Raw genomic sequence first — 16,922 nt, 5'->3', positions numbered from 1 at the left:
AGAACTTCATACAAAATAATATAAGCTAATAAATTCTTACTTTATTTTCATTAGTTCTTAGTTTTGAGAGATTATGTATTGAGATAAGTTGCAAGGGACTGGAAATAGGAATTAAGGTTGTCCCAGTGGGATGGTTGGTCTAAGAGATAAGATTCAAGCATGAATCGTGACCTAGAATTCATTTGATACAAGCATAGGTACACGAATACTGAGCCACTAGGAGTACCTAAAATTTTCTCCTCATTTTTCTTTCCTTTTTTTAAAAATCTTATTTTATTTCTTCTTATTACCTTTATTGCCTATTACCTTACATTACCTTCGCTACTAAATATCTCTACCTATTAACTTCTTCATAAAACTCTTGTTAAAGAAATTCTAAAAGAAATGGAAAGAGTGCACAATTTGGCCAAAAAAATAAAAGAAGCACATCCTTTATTTCTGACTATAAGTACAATATTCTACCCCCATTGCTCTTCACTTTTGCAAAGAAGTCTTCTCTGTTAATAAAAAAAACAAAAAACAAAACTTTAATAACTCTCTCCCCAGTCTCTGATTTCACTAAAATCTTGCTCTGTTGCCCCATCCTAGTGTTGGAGAGCACTCTGGGTTCCTTTTCAGGTGGAACTTTGTTTTGTTTTGATGTAACAATCACTTCTAGATAAGAAATTCCTTTTCTTCTCCTCTCTCAGTATGTTATTTCCCCGTTCCAAAAAAAAAAAAAGCAGCTGGAGGTTTATGGGAAGATGTTAGGAGCCAAGAATTTCCAAATATCCCCACACAGAGCATCTAATAAAACCCTAAAATCGCATTAAAAAGAACAATGATAATGAAAATCAGAGTACCTACAAACACCTCTGTCTTATTGAGGACCGCACCAAAATACTGTCAGAATCTGCAGAAGCTTTAAGCTTTGACAAGCGGCGGGCAACGATACCATGGTTGTATCAGAGGATATTGGTAGAGTACTTCTTTCTCAAGATATAAAAACAATTTATGTAACAATATATAATTGTTCCTTAAATATTAATTAAAATCTATCTGGCCTAGAAATACAGACCTAAATAGAGAAATAGTAATTGGTGATGTTTACATCATGTCAGTATGAAAATATGTCAGTATTGCCAAATTAATTTAGTTATTTAGTGCTGTATAAAGCTAAACTGCCAAAGGATTAATTTATAGAGCTGGAAAATAACAGTAGCAAAATTCATCTGGAAGAACAAAAATCAAGAATCTTATAAGAAATAATGAAGAAAAATGAGCCACCTAGTACCTCTCAAAGTATACGACAAAACAATAATCATCAAAACTATTTGGTGCTGTCCTGATAGATTGAATATTATTCTATCAAACCTTTAAAGAACAATTAAAACTTATGCTATACTACTTTTTCTATTAAAAAATGTTCTTTTATGTGTTTTGGCTAGCTGAATTTCTGTTTCTTAGGTTGGGTTTTTAGGGTCTTTTGGTATTGATTTTTACAACTTGTGTATTTTATATTTTTATAAATATTCATCTGTTTTCTTTTAATTCTCAACTTTGCTGGCATATAACTGTATGGTAATTTCTGGTAATATTCTCTGATTCATTTCTAATTGTCATAAATTTAGCCCATTCATTTTGCATTTTGGCAGTTTGCTTTCTCACCTCTATTTTTGAATAAAATTAATAGCTTACTAATTTTGTTAGGTGTTTCTTTTGTTTTTATTTTCAGAAAATCATCTCTTTGTTTTCAATTTATTTCTCTTTTCTTTTTCAAAATATCTTCTTTTGTGATTATTTTGGATTCTTAATGTACTGATGCCTCAGCAACATATAAAGAACAAAAAAATGTGTATGAGTGAATCCCATAAAAAGGAGTCAAACAAAAGTAGTTTAAAGAATGGAGGGAAAGAAGTGAGGGAAGAACAAAAGTATTATTTCTTGGAATTGGGTGGCGTACATGTTGATTACTCAAAGAAAGAGGGAGATCAGGAGAAAATAAGAAGGATCTAGAACCACACTCATTTGGTTGAGCAAATTCTAAATTCTTTATAATTTATTTTTTAAAAAAATCTTCTAATTTTAACAGAGTAATAAAAAAAATGTTGTTTTTGCTCTTCTATCCTTCCTGAGCAAATGATTTTGAAAATGGCAATGGACTTAGTGCTAGAGGATCCTACCTGTTACTTCTGGTATCTTGTATTCTTTTAAAATATTTTTGCCAATTTAACAAGTAATAATAATTTCTCAATAGTGTTTGAAGTTTAATTTTTCTGTTTTTTGTAAAATTTGGATAGTTTTTAGATGTTTATCATGTCTTTTGAGAACTACCTATTTTATATTATTTTACAATTTGTAGATTGAATTCATTTTTCTTTTACAAATTTGTATTCAATATTTTTATTGGTATAGTTTTATAAGTTATTACTATTATATGATGTCATCATCATTTCTGTTTGTGTAAATCATATTTATTTCCTCAGTAAATTGGGCAACAAAACCAGGGCCTGTTTGGTTTTTTTCTTTGTTTTGTCAGCACCATTGCCTTGTACAATGCCCAGTGTTATAACAGAAGATTAATAAATGTTTATTGAATTGTAGTGAAAGAAATTATTTTTTAATATTGTTCAGTGAGGCAGGTAGGTGACTCAGTGGATAGGAAGACCTGAGTTCAAATTCAGCCTCAGACACTTACTAGCTGTGTGACCCAAGACAAGTCAGTTAACCCTATTTGCCTCAGTTCCTCATCTGTAAAATGAGCTGGAGAAGGAAATGGCAAAGCACTTTAGTATCTTTGCCAAGAAAACCCTAAAAGGGGTCATGAAGAGTTGGACATGACTGGAAATGACTAAACACAAGCACCTTCCTAGCCCTTGAGTTGTTATGAGGATGTTAGGAGATGATATTCGTAAAGTGCTTACCATAGTCCCTCACATATTGTAGATACTTTTAAAATGCTTGTTCCCTTCCCCATTAATAGCACCAATTTCCTAGAATGTTGTGAGAAAAGAATGTACTTATAAAGTATATTATAAACCTTAAAGCCCTATGTAAGTTCTAGCTGTTGTTGTTGCCACAAAATTATTTTCATGTAATAAAATACATTTGTTTTTCTTCAATAATTCCATTTTTAAAAAATAGGTAAGCATTTTCTTCTTGACCATTGTGATAGATTTCATTACATTTTCTAGATTTTTTAATTTTAAAATACTGACATAATTGAGCATTTGAAATTTTTATAGTATGGCATGATATCTTTTTTTTTTTTTTTGGCTAGGCAGTGAGGTTATGTGACTTGCCCTGAGTCACACAGCTAGTAAGTGTCAAGTGTCTGAGACTAGATTTGAACTCAGGTCCTCTTGACTCCAGGGCTGGTGCTTTATCCACTCAACCACCTAGCTGCTCCATATGGCATGATATCTTAAGTTTTGATTATCTCATTTTTTATTTCCCAGCTATTTTTATGAAATAATGATTCCCCTTCCCATCAGACTTTGTTGTATTATATGTCTTTGTTTTTAATGCTATATTATCTGTTCTAATCCATTGTTCTTTTTCATATTTTTCTGCTTTCAGGTGGTTTTGATAATTACTCCTTTATAATATAATGTGTTTTCTAGTACCATATGCCTCCTTCACTTTTTGCTTTAATTATTCCCTTTGATTTTCTTGTCTACTTGTTCTTCAATGTAATTTTTATTATCAGTATAATTTGTTGTAGCAGGCCCTTGGCATTTTGTTTGATATTGCACCAAATCTACAAATTAATTTGGGTAATATTACCATTTTTACTATATTGCCTTGTCTTAATTACATGCATTTTGTTCATTTTAGATTTTTTTCTTGGTGTGATATATCTTAGTAAAGCTATTTATTAGACTGATTAATTGTTTTTAGTTGAAGCTCTTGAATTTTCTAAATATACCATTGTACCATCCAAGAGTGTAGATATTTTTCTTCTTTTCTTTGCCATTATTTATTTTTTTAAACTGCTTTTTCTTGTCTTATTGCTATAGCTGACATTTTAAAAATAATGCCAAATAATAATTCTATTTTTAGTAGGATTGAATCTATTTATCTGTTACATGTACATGTAATGCTAGTTCTTCATGTTAAGGAAATGTCCTGTGATTAAAACAGTTTTTAGAGCTTTAAAAATGAATGATCACTCATGATTATAGAGAAGCACAGGTATCTAAAACAGGCTATAAAAACCGCTAATATGAAACTATTAAGAATTATAATAAAGCATGTTATCGCTCATTCAGTAACTACTATTAAGCACCTGCTTAACGTGCCAGGCAATGTTCTTGGCCAAGTCTAAGTCCTTGAGTTCAGTCCTTTGACCGACTCCAAACTTCACAGAACAAATCCCCTTAATAAAAGGATTTGTTCTGTAAAACTTGGACTCAGTCAAAAGGCTGTACCCAAGGACCTAGAAGGCCACATGTGGCCCCAAGGCCACAGGTTCCCCACCCATGTTCTAGGCACTAGGGATACAAAAATAAAGAACAAAACAGTCTTTGCTTGCAATGAGCTTATATTCTAATGTTGAAGATAAGTACATATGTGTGTGTGCATACAGTATAAGCACAAAATTAGTAAATACAAATACATGTAAGTAGTTAAATACAAAATAAATGAGATTTGGTGCACTTGTAGTTGACAAGATCAGGAAGTTCTTCATGCAGAAGATGGCACATAAGCTGCATCTCAAAGGAAATGAAGTGCATTCCTGACATGAGGAACAGCCAGTGTAAATAAATGCATAGGAAATAGAGTGCTATGTGTGAAGAATAAAGGAAAGGCCAGTTTGGCTAGATTGCAGAGTGCCCAGGAACTGAGCGAGAGGATAATATTTAACGAACCTGAAAAGGTAGGTTGGGGCTAGGTTCTGTAGGGCTTTAAAAGCTAAGCAGAGGTGTTTATATCTGATCGGAAATAATAGGAAGTCAGTGGAGTTGGTTGAGTAGTGGAGTCACATCGTAAGATGTCTACAGAAAAATACTTGGGCAGAATGTAAGTTGAACCTGTGTAATGATAGCCTTGAGGCAGAAAGACCAATTAGGAAGCTGTAGAAACAGTCTAGAGAAGAGATGATGAGGGCCTTAAGGAAGGTCATAGCTATGTGTGTGGAGCAAGGGGGTCAGATGGGAGAGATGTAGAACTGTCAAGATTTGTACATTTATTGGTTATGTAGGGTGAAAGAGAGAGTAAGGAAATTCAGGATAATGCTGGGATTGTGAATTTGAAATACTGGAAGGATGGTGGAACCTTGGATAGAAATAGGGAAGTTTGGGAGAAGAGAGGGTTTTGGGGAACAGTAATGAATTATACCACTAATAATTTCTGTTCCGTAATTGCCAGAGATGGTTAGTACCTATTTTTCTAATACTGTATTCAAATCCTTGACATTTTTCTTGTTTATCATTTTTAGACTTTTCTGTATCTTAATGAGGCATAGATGCCCAACCATTATTGATTTACTGTTTGTCTTTCTTTGACTTAATTAGCTTATCCTTTAACTTATATAGCTTCTGTGCTAGTCAATGAAAATGTATTTAATATGAATATTGTATCATGTCATTGAGAGGCAGCCCTGTTATACTAGATATACAGTGGGTCACTTCCTGACTGATTCAGGAAGACCAGGTGTGACTCAGGCTAGTTTGGTGGTTTAGGATTGGTATTAGAATGAAAAAAGATGTTCTTAGACCATCTAATATTTTTTAAAAATTTACTCACCCACAGAATGGAAAAGGTATTTAACAATGAGGAAGGAATTGAGCGATTGAGAGAGTACTGGAGGTAGGATGGGGATGAGGGTAGGTTTGGGGAGGAGAGAGAGATTATTAATCACTATGTATCAGGTACTTTTTATTGATTGATTGATTGATTGATGAGGCAGTTGAGGTTAAGTGAGTTGCCCAGATTCACATAGTTAGTGAGTGTCAAGTGTCGGAGGCCAGATTTGAACAGGGGTCTTCTTAACTCCAGGGTCATTGTTCTATCCACTGCACCACCTAGCTGCCCTTCACTTTTTATTATTAATCACAGATTATTGAGTGCTGTGCAGCAGGCCAAGTTTCCTTACCTCTGCCTGACTTCTTGTGCACTAGCATTTGTATTTAAACAATCAGAAGTTTGAGACTTCGTCATCCCTTAGGCCATTTAAGACTATCGTGATTTCAGTACTTTTTTTTTTTAAGTAAAAACTACACTACCCTGCTCAGAGTAGGGCCTTAGAAAATGCTAGCTCATATTAGAATGTGCATACCCTTTCCCACAGCAACAGCACTTCCAGGGCTGTATCCCAAAGAGATCATGAAGATGGGAAAAGGACCCACATGTACAGAAATATTTATAACAGCTCTATATGTGGTGGCAAAGAATTGGAAACTGAGGGGATGCCCATCAATTGGGGAATGGCTGAACAAGTTGTGGTATATGAATGTAATGGAATAAATACTGTTGTGCTGTAAGAAATGATGAGCAAGCAGACTTAAGAAAAACCTGGAAAGACTTGTATGGACTGATGCTGGGTGAAGTGAGCAGAACCAGGAGAACGTTGTACACAGTAACAGCCACACTGTGTGATGACTAACTTTGATACTTAGTTCTTCTCAGCAATGCAAGGATCTAACACATTTCTAAAACTCTCATAATGGAAAATATCCACATCCAGTGAAAGAATTTTGGAGTTTGTATGTAGATCGGAGCATACTATTTGTTCTTTTTTTTTCTTTTCTGTTTTGTTTTGTTTCTTCTTTATTGGGATTCCTCCTATTGGCTCTAATTCTTCTTTACCACATGACTAATGTGAAAATATGTTTAATAGGAATGTATATGTAGAGCCTATATCAGATTGCATGCCATTTTGGGGAGGGAGAGGGGGAGGAAAGGGGACAAAAATTTAAAACTCAAAAGCTTATTTAAGTGAATGTTGAAAACTAAAAATAAATTAATAGAAAATGGTAACCCAGGAGCTGTGGCTATGACTGTAGCAGATATCACTACTATGACATCAGTGTTCAAGTCTTTCCTCTTTATACACATTAGCTGTGTGATCCTGGTCACATCATTTAATCTCTCAGTGAAGGTGCTAATTTGCATTGGTGCAAGGACTTTCCCCATGGAGAGTTCCTGTAAGAATAAAATTATTGGTCTCATCTAAAAATAAATTGTTATTCATATGCCTTTATATATAATATAGTTTTCCTTACTTCTGTATTCTGTTTTTTTTTAAACTGTTGCTTTGTTTAATATTATAACACCTATTATGTTAGCTTTGGCTGAGACATAATACATTCTTGTGTTATCCCTCTATGCTATGTTTTCCAAATTATTTTTGATAGTAAATATAGTACATGTGCTTCTAATTTTTCTGTCTTTTGACTTTGTTTCAAATTTTCATTATAGTAGAGAATTTTCGTGTTGTTTCCTGTAATTCTTTTTCTAAAGACCCCATGTTTATGCTTTATCTCCTACACCAGTGTTATCAAATTCAAATAGAAATGGATCTCTGTGGCTCACATAATGACTTAGAAAATCACAAATTAATATTATCTATGTTGTATTTTTATTTTGTTAATCATTTCCCAATTACATTTTAATTTTATTTAGCTGCACTGAGTCTGATGCTTCCATTTTAGAATGTGTAGAGTAATGGGGCTTAGAAGGATGGTATTTTTTGACTGTGATGTACTCTGGTAAGATTGGCCAATCAATCAGTAAACATTTATTAAGCATCTACTATGTGCCGGATACTGTAGTAAGTCCTCAGGATACAAAAAGAGGAAAAAGACAAAACTGTACCCTCAAGGATCTTACAGTCTAACGGGGGAGAAAGCAAGTATGTACGAACAAGCTGTATATAGGATAAATAGGAAATAATTAAGAAAGGGAAGGTATTATATGGGATAAGATCAGACCTGACCTTTAGCACCAGTTACTTTGGTGGCTGAAGAAGGGTGGATTGGAGACTAGTGGTTTCAAACTACAGTTTGTTCCAAGATTTGTTTGACTCACTAGCCATAGTAGCCACCACATTTTTAAAAAATATTTTTTATTTCATTAAATATTTCTCAATTGCATGTAACATTTTTTAACATTAATTTTTAAAAATTTTAAGTTACAAATTCTCTCTCATACTGCCCTTCCCTCATGCCTTGAGAAGGGAAGCAATATATCAGTTATATATGTGAAGTCATGTGAAACTTATTTCCATATTAGCTATGTTGCAAAAAAAAAAAAAGACACAAAACCAATCTGTGCTCAGCATTTTATATCATGAGTCCTTTGGAATTGTCTTAATCAGAGTAGCTAAGTCTTTCACAGTTGATTGCCCTTATAATATTGGTATTATTGTGTACAGTATTCTCTTAGTTCTGCTCATTTCACTTTGCATCAGTTAGTGTTAAGTCTTTCTAGGATTTTCTGAGGGCATTCTGCTCATCATTTTTTACAGCATAATAATATTCTATCACAATCATACACCACCTGTGTTAAGCCATTTCCCAAGTGATGGGCATCCCCTCAATTTTTAATTTTTTGCCACTACAAAAAGATCTGCTATAAATATTTCTGTACAAACAGATCTTTTTCCTTTTCCTTGAGCTCTTTGGGTTACAGACCTAGTAGTGGTATTGCTGGGTCAAAGGGTATGTACAGTTTTGGGCATTGTCCCAAATTGTTGTCCAGAAGAGTTGAACTAGTTCACAATTCCACCAACAGTGTGTTGGTGTCTCAATTTTTCCACATCCTCTTTAACATTTGTCATTTTTCCTTTTCTGTTTTGTTAGCCAGTGTAATAGGTATAAGGTGGTATACCCCTCAGAGTTGTTTTCATGTGCATTTCTCTAATCAGTACTGATTTAGAGCATTTTGTTCAGGTGACTATTGATAGCTTTGATTTCTTCTTCTGAAAATTACCTGTACATATCCTTTACTTGTTTATCCCCTGAGCACGGTTCTTATTTTTATAAATTTGGCTCAGTTCCCTAGATGTTTCAGAAATAAAGCCTTTATCAGAGAAATTTGCTGTAAATTTTTTTTTCAAGTTTCCGGCTTTCCTTCTAATTTTGGCTGGGTTCGTTTTGTTTGTACAAAATCTTATTAATTTCATGTAATCAAAATTATCCTTTTTACTTCTCATGATCCTCTCTATCTCTTGTTTGGTCATAAATTCTTCCTTTATACATAGATATGATGGGTAAAATTTTCCACGCTCTTCTAATTTACTTATATCACTCTTTATGTCTAAATCACTTATCCATTTTAATCTTTGTTAATAGTGTGAGATGTTGCTCTATTCTTAGTTTTTTCCAAACTGTTTTCTAGTTTTCCCAGTGATTTTTGTCAAATGATGAGTTTTTACCCCAAAGGGTTGCATCTTTGGGTTTATTAAACACTAAATTATTATAGTCATTTACTACTTGCATTATGTACTTAATCTATTTCAGTAATCCAACACTTTATCTCTGTCTTTTAGCCAGTAAGAGATTATTTTCATGATTACTGCTTTGTAATAGAGTTTGAAATCTGGTATGGGTAGGCCACCTTCCTTCACATTTTTTTTTCACTGATTCCCTTAATATTCTAGACCTTTTGTTCTTCCAGATGAATTTTTAGTTATTTTTTCTGGCTCTATAAAGTAATTCTTTGAAAGTTTGATTGGTATGGCATTGAATAAGTAAATTAACTTAGAATTGCTGTTTTTGTTATATTGGCTCACCCTACCCATGATCAATTGATATTTCTCTAATTGTTTAGATATGTCTTTGTGTGAAAAGTATTTTGTAATTATATTCATATAGTCCCTGGGTTTGTCTTGGTAGGTAGTCTCAAAAGTATTTATGTTTTCTGTAGTTATTTTAAATAGAATTTTTCTTTCTATGTCTTGCTGCTGGGTTTTGTTAGTAGTATATAGATATGCTGATGACCTATCTGTATTTATTTTATATTTTGCAGTTTTGACAAAGTTTTTAATTGTTTCATTTATTTTTTGATTGATTCTCTAGGGTTCCCCAAGTATACCATCATATCATCTGTAAAGAATGATAACTTTGCTTCCTCATTGCCTATTTTTATGCCTTCAATTTTTCTTTATTGCCTTATTGCTATAGTTAGCATTTCTAGTATGATATTGAATAAAAGTGGTGATGATAAACACCCTTGCTTTACCTGTAATCTTATTGGAAATGTTTTAAGTTTATCCCTGTTACTTATTTTAGGAACGACTTCATTTATTCCTTTACTTTCTAGTGTTTTTAATGGAAATGAGTGTCGCATTTTGTGAAAAGCTAGTGTTGCATTTTGTCAAAAGCTATTTCTGTGTCTATTGATATAATCACATGATTTTTGTTGTTTTTCTTATTGTTATGGTCAATTTTGCTTGTATTTTTCCCCAGTATTAAACCATCCCTGCTTCCTTGTATAAATTTCTCCTGGTCATGGTGTGTGACCTTTGTGATATATTGCTGTTATCTCCCTATTTTTATTTAAAATTTTTGCATTGATGTTTAATGAGAAATTTTCCTATAATTTTCTTTCTTTTTGTGCTCCTTGGTTTAGGTATCAAAACCATATTTGTGTCATAAGAGGAATTTGGTAGGACTCCTACTTTACCTGTTTTATCAAATAGTTTATATAGCATTGGGATTAATTGTTCTTTAAATGTTTGGAAGAATTTACTTATCAAGCCATCTGGTCCTAGAGATTTTTTCTTAGAGAGTTCATTGACAGCTTGTTCAATTTCTTTTTTTCTAAGATAGGTTTATTAAGTATTCTATTTCTTCTGTTAATCTGGGCAGTTTGTATTTTTGTAAATATTCATACATTTCACTTAGATTGTTAGTTTTACTGACATGCAGTTGGGCAAAATAATTCTTAAGAATTGCTTTAATTTTCTTTCTGCTGGTGCTGTATTCACCCTTTTCATTTTTGGTACTGGTAATTTGATTTTCTTCTTTTTTAAAAAATCAAGTTAACCAATGGTTTATATATATAAAAAAAACCCAGCTCCTTATTTTATTTATTAGTTCAATATGTCTTTTGCTTTCAGTTTTATTAATATCTCCTTTGATTTTCAGGATTTCCATTTTGATATTTAGTTGGGGACTTTTAATTTGTTCTTTTTTTTAGCTTTTTTTAGTTGCATGCACAATTCATGATTTGTTCTTTCTCTCTTTTATTTATAAATGCATTTAGAATTATGAATTTCCCCCTAAGAACAGTTTTGACTGCATCCTACAAATTTTGGTATCTTTTCTTATTTTTGTCATTCTCTTTAAATAAATTATTTATCATTTCTGTGATTTGTTCTTTGACCCACTAGTTGTTTAGGATTAGGTTATTTAATGTCCAATTAAGTCTATGCTTCCATGGCCCTTTATTGTATGTAATTTTTGTTGCATTTAAAACTGAAAATGTTGCGTTTAAAATTTCTGCTTTTCAGCATTTGATTGTGAACTTTTTATGCTCCAGTACATGGTCAGTTTTTATGAAGTTGCCATATGCATCTTAGAAAAATATATACTTATTTCTGTTCCCATTCAGTTTTCTCCAGAGGTATCTCATACCTAACTTTTCTAAGATTCTATTAATTTCTTTAACTTTTTTCATATTTCTTTTATAGTTAAATTTATCTAGCTCTGAGAGAGGAAAGTTGAGATTACTACTAGTATATATGGAAAGTTGAGATATGCTACTAGTATAGTTTTGCAATTTCCTCTTGTAATTCATGTAACTTTTCCTTTAAAAATTTGGATGCTATATATGCATATATGTTTAGTATTACTGTTACTTTATTTTTTTAGTGCTTTTTGGCAAGATGTAGTTTCCCTTCCTGTATCTTTTAATCACATCTATTTTTGCCTTTGCTTTGTCTGAGATCATGATTGCAATCCCTACTTTCTTTTTGCCTTATCTAAAGCATAATAGATTTTGCTGCAGCCATTTATTTTGTCTCTGTATGTTTCTTTGTTTCACATGTGTTTCTAGTAAACAACAAAAGTTTGGATTCTGATTTCTAATCCATTCTGCTATATTCACTTCTGTTTTATAGGTGAATTCATCCTATTCAGACTGACAGTTATGATTACTAACTATACATTTCCCTCCAGTTTTATTTTGTTTATTTTTTTTGTCTTTCTTTTTATCCTGTCCCTACTCTGAAGTCTGTTTGGCTTCTGACCAGAAACTTCCTTAATCTGCTTTCTCTTTTATCACCTTATCCCCACCCCTTCTTCTTATCTCCTTTCCTTGCTACTTACTACTTTTACTTCTACTACTCCTAGATTGGGTAAGATAGATATCTGTAACCCCCCCTCCCTCATTCTTTGAATCAATGTAGATGAGAGTGTGTTTCAAGGCCTACCTCCTTTCCCCCACCATTTCCCCCACTACTGTAAATGCTTATCCTTGCACAACTCTTTTTTGTTACATAGTTTCCCCCATTCTTCCTCTTTCTTCCCCCTTCTCCCAGGGCATCTCCTTTATTGACATCCATTTAAAAAAAAAAATCCCAACATAATCCAAGTCTCTCCCACACCCTTTGTCTATGTAGATTCCTTCTACCTACCTTAGTGTTGCCAATAACCACAATGGTGTGGTTACTAATCTACAGCCAGACATCCTGGAAAATGAAATCAAGTGGGCCTTAGAAAGCATCATTAACAATAAGGCTAGTGATGGTGATAGAATTCCAGCCAAGCTATTTAAAATCTTAAAAGATGATGCTGTTAAAGCGAGGCAATTAATATGCCAACAAATTTGGAAAATACAATAGTGGTCAGTGGATTGGAAAAGATCAATTCATGTCCCAGTCCTAAGGAAGGGCAATGCAAAGGAATGTTCAAATTACCAAACAATTGGTAATTTCATACGCCAGAAAGGTTATACTTAAAATGCTGCAAAGGAGGTTTTAGTAATGTGTGAATTGAGAATTACCAGAAGAGCAGACTGGTTTTTGAAGAGGCAGAGAAACTAGAGACCAAATTGCCAACATTCATTGGATAATGGAGAAAACAAGGGAGTTCTAGAAAAATATTTACTTCTGCTATATTGATTTCACTAAAACCTTTTACTGTGTGCATCACAAGAACATGTGGCAAAGAAATGGGATACTAGATTATCTTACTTATCTCCTGAGGAACCTGTATGTGGGCTGAGATGCAACAGTTAGAACACAGTATGGAACAATTGATTGGTTTAAGATTGGAAAGGAATATGACAAGGCTTTATGTTGTCACCTTATTTATTTAACTTATATGCGTAGTATGTCATGTGAAATGCCAGGCTGGATGAATCAAAAGGTGTAATTAAGGTTGCTCAGTTATGCAGACAGTGGCACTCTGATGGCAGAAAATGAAGAATTAAGAATTCTCTTGATGAGGATGAAAGAGGAGAGTATAAAAGCTGTCTCAAAGCCTAACATCAAAAAAAAAAAACCCTAACATCTTGGCAACTGGTCCCATCACTTCCTGGCAATTAGTGTGAGAAGATTTTATATATTTTATATTTTTGGGCTCAAAGATCACTACAAATAGCAACTGCTGTCATGAAATTAAAAGATACTTGCTCCTTGGAAGAAAAGCTATGGCAAATCTGGACAGAATACTAAAAAGCAGAGGTGTTATTTTGCTGACAAAGGTCTGTATAGTGAAAGCTATGGTTTTTGTACTAGCAATGTATTGCTATAAGAGTTGTACTTTATAAGGAAAACTGAGTGCTGTAGATTCAATGCTTCCAAATTGTCATGTTGGAGAAGATTTTTAAGAGTCCTGCGGACAGCAAGGAGCTCAAATCAGTCAGTGTTTAAAGTAATTAATTCAGGCTGTTCACTGGAAGGTCAAATACTGAAGCTGAAGCTTAAATACTTTGGTTACATGATGAGAAGATGGGACTTATTGGAAAAGACCCTGATGTTGGGAAAGATTGATTGCAAAAGGAAAAGGGGAAAGCAGAGGATGACATGAATAGATACTATCATGGAAACAATGAACATGAACTTGAATAGACTTCAGGAGATAGAATGGCCTGGTTTGCTATGGTTCATGGGGTCATGAAGAGTTGGACAGGACTGAATGACAGAACAAAAGTAACAATTCTGCTTCTTAAGTAGTTTTTTTTTTTGGTGAAATTTTCTCTCTTTTCTCATTTGACCATTTTTTTTAGGTTTTAATTTCTTTAGTATTTTTTTTGTTTCTCTTATAAAGTTGTTAAATGACCTTTCCCAGCTTCCTTTGTTCACATTTTTTTAATTTAATTTTTTTCTCTACCATTACTTGATTTTGAAAATCAATTTTTTGCTCTTCCCATAATTATTGTTGGACTTGTTTCCAATTCACATTTTTTTGGTAGCTGTTTTGACTTCATTACCTTCTCCTGAGTTTGTATCTTGATCTTCCCTGTAACCAAAGTAACTTTTTATGGTCAGGTTCATTTTTTGTTTCCTAATTTTTCTACTCTATTTCTTGATTTTGAACTTTAACATTAAATTGGACTCTGTTCCTTGTGTGTGTGTGGGGGGAGGGACAGTGTTTCAAGCTTTAGACTTTTTTTGGACTTCTGTTTTCAGAGATAATTCTGGAGGTTCCAACATTTTTGGTGCTTCCAAAGTGATGTCATCTGGGGAAATGGGTGCTCACTGCTCTCCTGTTATGCAATTTGGTCTTTACCTAGCAAGGGCCCCTGATCCCTTGGGATTGCAATCATTACTGCTTCTTAGGGTTCCTCCTTTCTTGGGACTGAAAGTGATATTGGTCCTCAGTGCCCCAGCTTCCTTGGGACTGGAAACAGTATTGCCTCTCAGGATCCCAGCTCCCATAGTACTGAAAGTGTTAGTGTTCCCTTTTGATCATAAGCATTCCTCTCTGTCCTTGAACTGTGACCCAGAAGTGGGTATAGCTAATGAAGTTGCCAAACAGTGTCTAGTACAGTGTTTAGTGCTAGCACAGAGATCTTCTGTAGTTTCTTTCTGACCAATTGCCAGTTCACCTTACCTGTTCTGGCTTGAGAGCTGCTTCTGTCCCCACTACCTCATCCTACCACTGGTTATTTCATCTACATGGTCTCTGGGACAGCCTCTACTCTCATATCACAGATCTTTCCTTCTGACCTCCTAGGTTACATTAAGCTTGAATAAAGTCTTACCCTGACCTTTTGTTTGTGCTTCCAGTCCAGAATTTTATTTGAGTCATTATTTTAAAATTGTTTAGAGGGCAATGTTGGGAGTGCTTGGCTGAATGTTACCTCTACTTTGCCATCTTGGCTTTGTCCCTAGATGTCCTGCCTCCACAGTTTTTACAAAACATATTTTCATTTATTTATTTTGCATCACTTTAATTTCTCAATGTATTCCACTCTGTTCCGTTCCTAGAGATCATCTCTTAAAATAAGAAAGAATGGGAGAAACTGTTTAGCTGCCTTAACCAACATATTGAAAAAGTCTGGCATTTTTTGCAGTTTTCCACACTTAGTCCCCTCACCCCATCAAAGGAAGGATTAGGTATCTTTTCATCTCTTCTTTGCGGCCAAGTTTATAGATTATAATTTTACCACATTTCATTTTGTTTTGTTTTTGTTTTTTCTTTCCATTTAAATTGTTGTAGACATTGTAAATATTGTTTTGCTATTTTTGCTTACTTTATTTTGTATCAGTTGTTATACATTTTTTTGTGCTTTTCTGTTTTCACAATATTCATTATTTCTATTCCAGTCATATATGACAGCTTATTTAGATGCTCCCCAATGGACATAAACTTTATGTCCAGTGCATTGCTGTTGTAAACAACGCTGCTATAAATATTTTGGTGTATAAGGGGCTTTTCTTTTTCTTGTTGACATCCTTGGGATACATGGGTGATCTCTGGGTCAGTTGTTTATACATTTCAGCTACTTGCAAGGTTTGGTGTCATTTTGTGTCCAAGTAGGTTTTAGTTATCTGGTTTGATAAGTCTTAGGATGTTCATTCTCATGCCTTTAATATGTGCCTCAGGAAGACAAAAGATCCTCTTTATTTCTGTTATTAAATAGATTGCTATCTCTGTACTTTTCAAAAATCCATCTCAGTAGGGAATCAAACACCACTACTCCTTATCTTGTCACTTGTTTACCCTTATATTCTAGCTTCTATTTTTAAAATATATTTTTAAATTAAAAAATCCTCTGAAATTTTAATTGGTATTCTTTTGTATGAAACAAAGAATGAACTTTCCTAGCCTGAGATATAGTAGTGACTGTTGCACGGATATATTTCCTTTAGAAGCACATGGCTGAGGCATACATGTGCTTGCCTACTTGGAGTGAGAGGGTTATTCATGCATTCCATGGAGGAAGTGTGATTTTGATTTCCCTACGCAGTGTCGTCCTGGAATCTAGCATTCTAGCCATAGAAGAAAGATTCTCTGGATATCACCAGCCTTACAGTTTACCCTGGAAATTATTCCAAGTCAGATAGTCTCGGGGCAGCTAGGTGGCACAGTGGAGAGAGCACTGGCCCTGGATTCAGGAGGACCTGAGTTCAAATTTGGCCTCAGACACATAACACTAGCTGTGTGACCCTGGGCAAGTCACTTTACCCCATTGCCTAAACCCAAAACAAACAAACAAACAAAAAAAACCCAAAAAAACAAGTTAGATAGTCTCAGAATCAGAGCTTTGAGAGATTTCCAGATGCAGTATGCTTCTTGCGCAAATGTGAAGATTGACCCTATAGTTTCTTAGCCACTGTGCTATTTGAAGAACAAAAGGATAGTGTTCTTCTTTAGATGTCTATTTCTGGCTGGAAAGAGATTGTTTTAGCTGCCCAAGCTATATTCATCTTTTGGGGAAATTCAAACTACAGAGTGACTACAAACTTGAGAGTAATAGTGTTAGATCCTACTGCAAAGCTGTCAACTCAGAATTCAGTTCCTTTCTGAAGAAAGCTAGTGTGGTAT

The 16,922-nt window shown here is 33.9% G+C and overlaps 1 protein-coding gene across 1 annotated transcript in view; it reads left to right on the top strand.

The window, feature by feature from the left end:
- The window catches only part of BABAM2 (BRISC and BRCA1 A complex member 2), a 588,974-nt gene that overhangs the window by 191,671 nt on the left and 380,381 nt on the right, over positions 1 to 16,922 (top strand). The gene's annotated exons all lie outside the window — the stretch shown is intronic.

Source organism: Phascolarctos cinereus, unplaced genomic scaffold (assembly GCF_003287225.1).
Source record: "Phascolarctos cinereus isolate Bilbo 61053 unplaced genomic scaffold, phaCin_HiC Scaffold_2;HRSCAF=192, whole genome shotgun sequence".
Classification (NCBI taxonomy): domain Eukaryota; kingdom Metazoa; phylum Chordata; class Mammalia; order Diprotodontia; family Phascolarctidae; genus Phascolarctos; species Phascolarctos cinereus.
The sequence above is the reverse complement of the archived record's forward strand: the minus strand, read 5'-3'. Positions and strand labels throughout refer to the sequence as shown.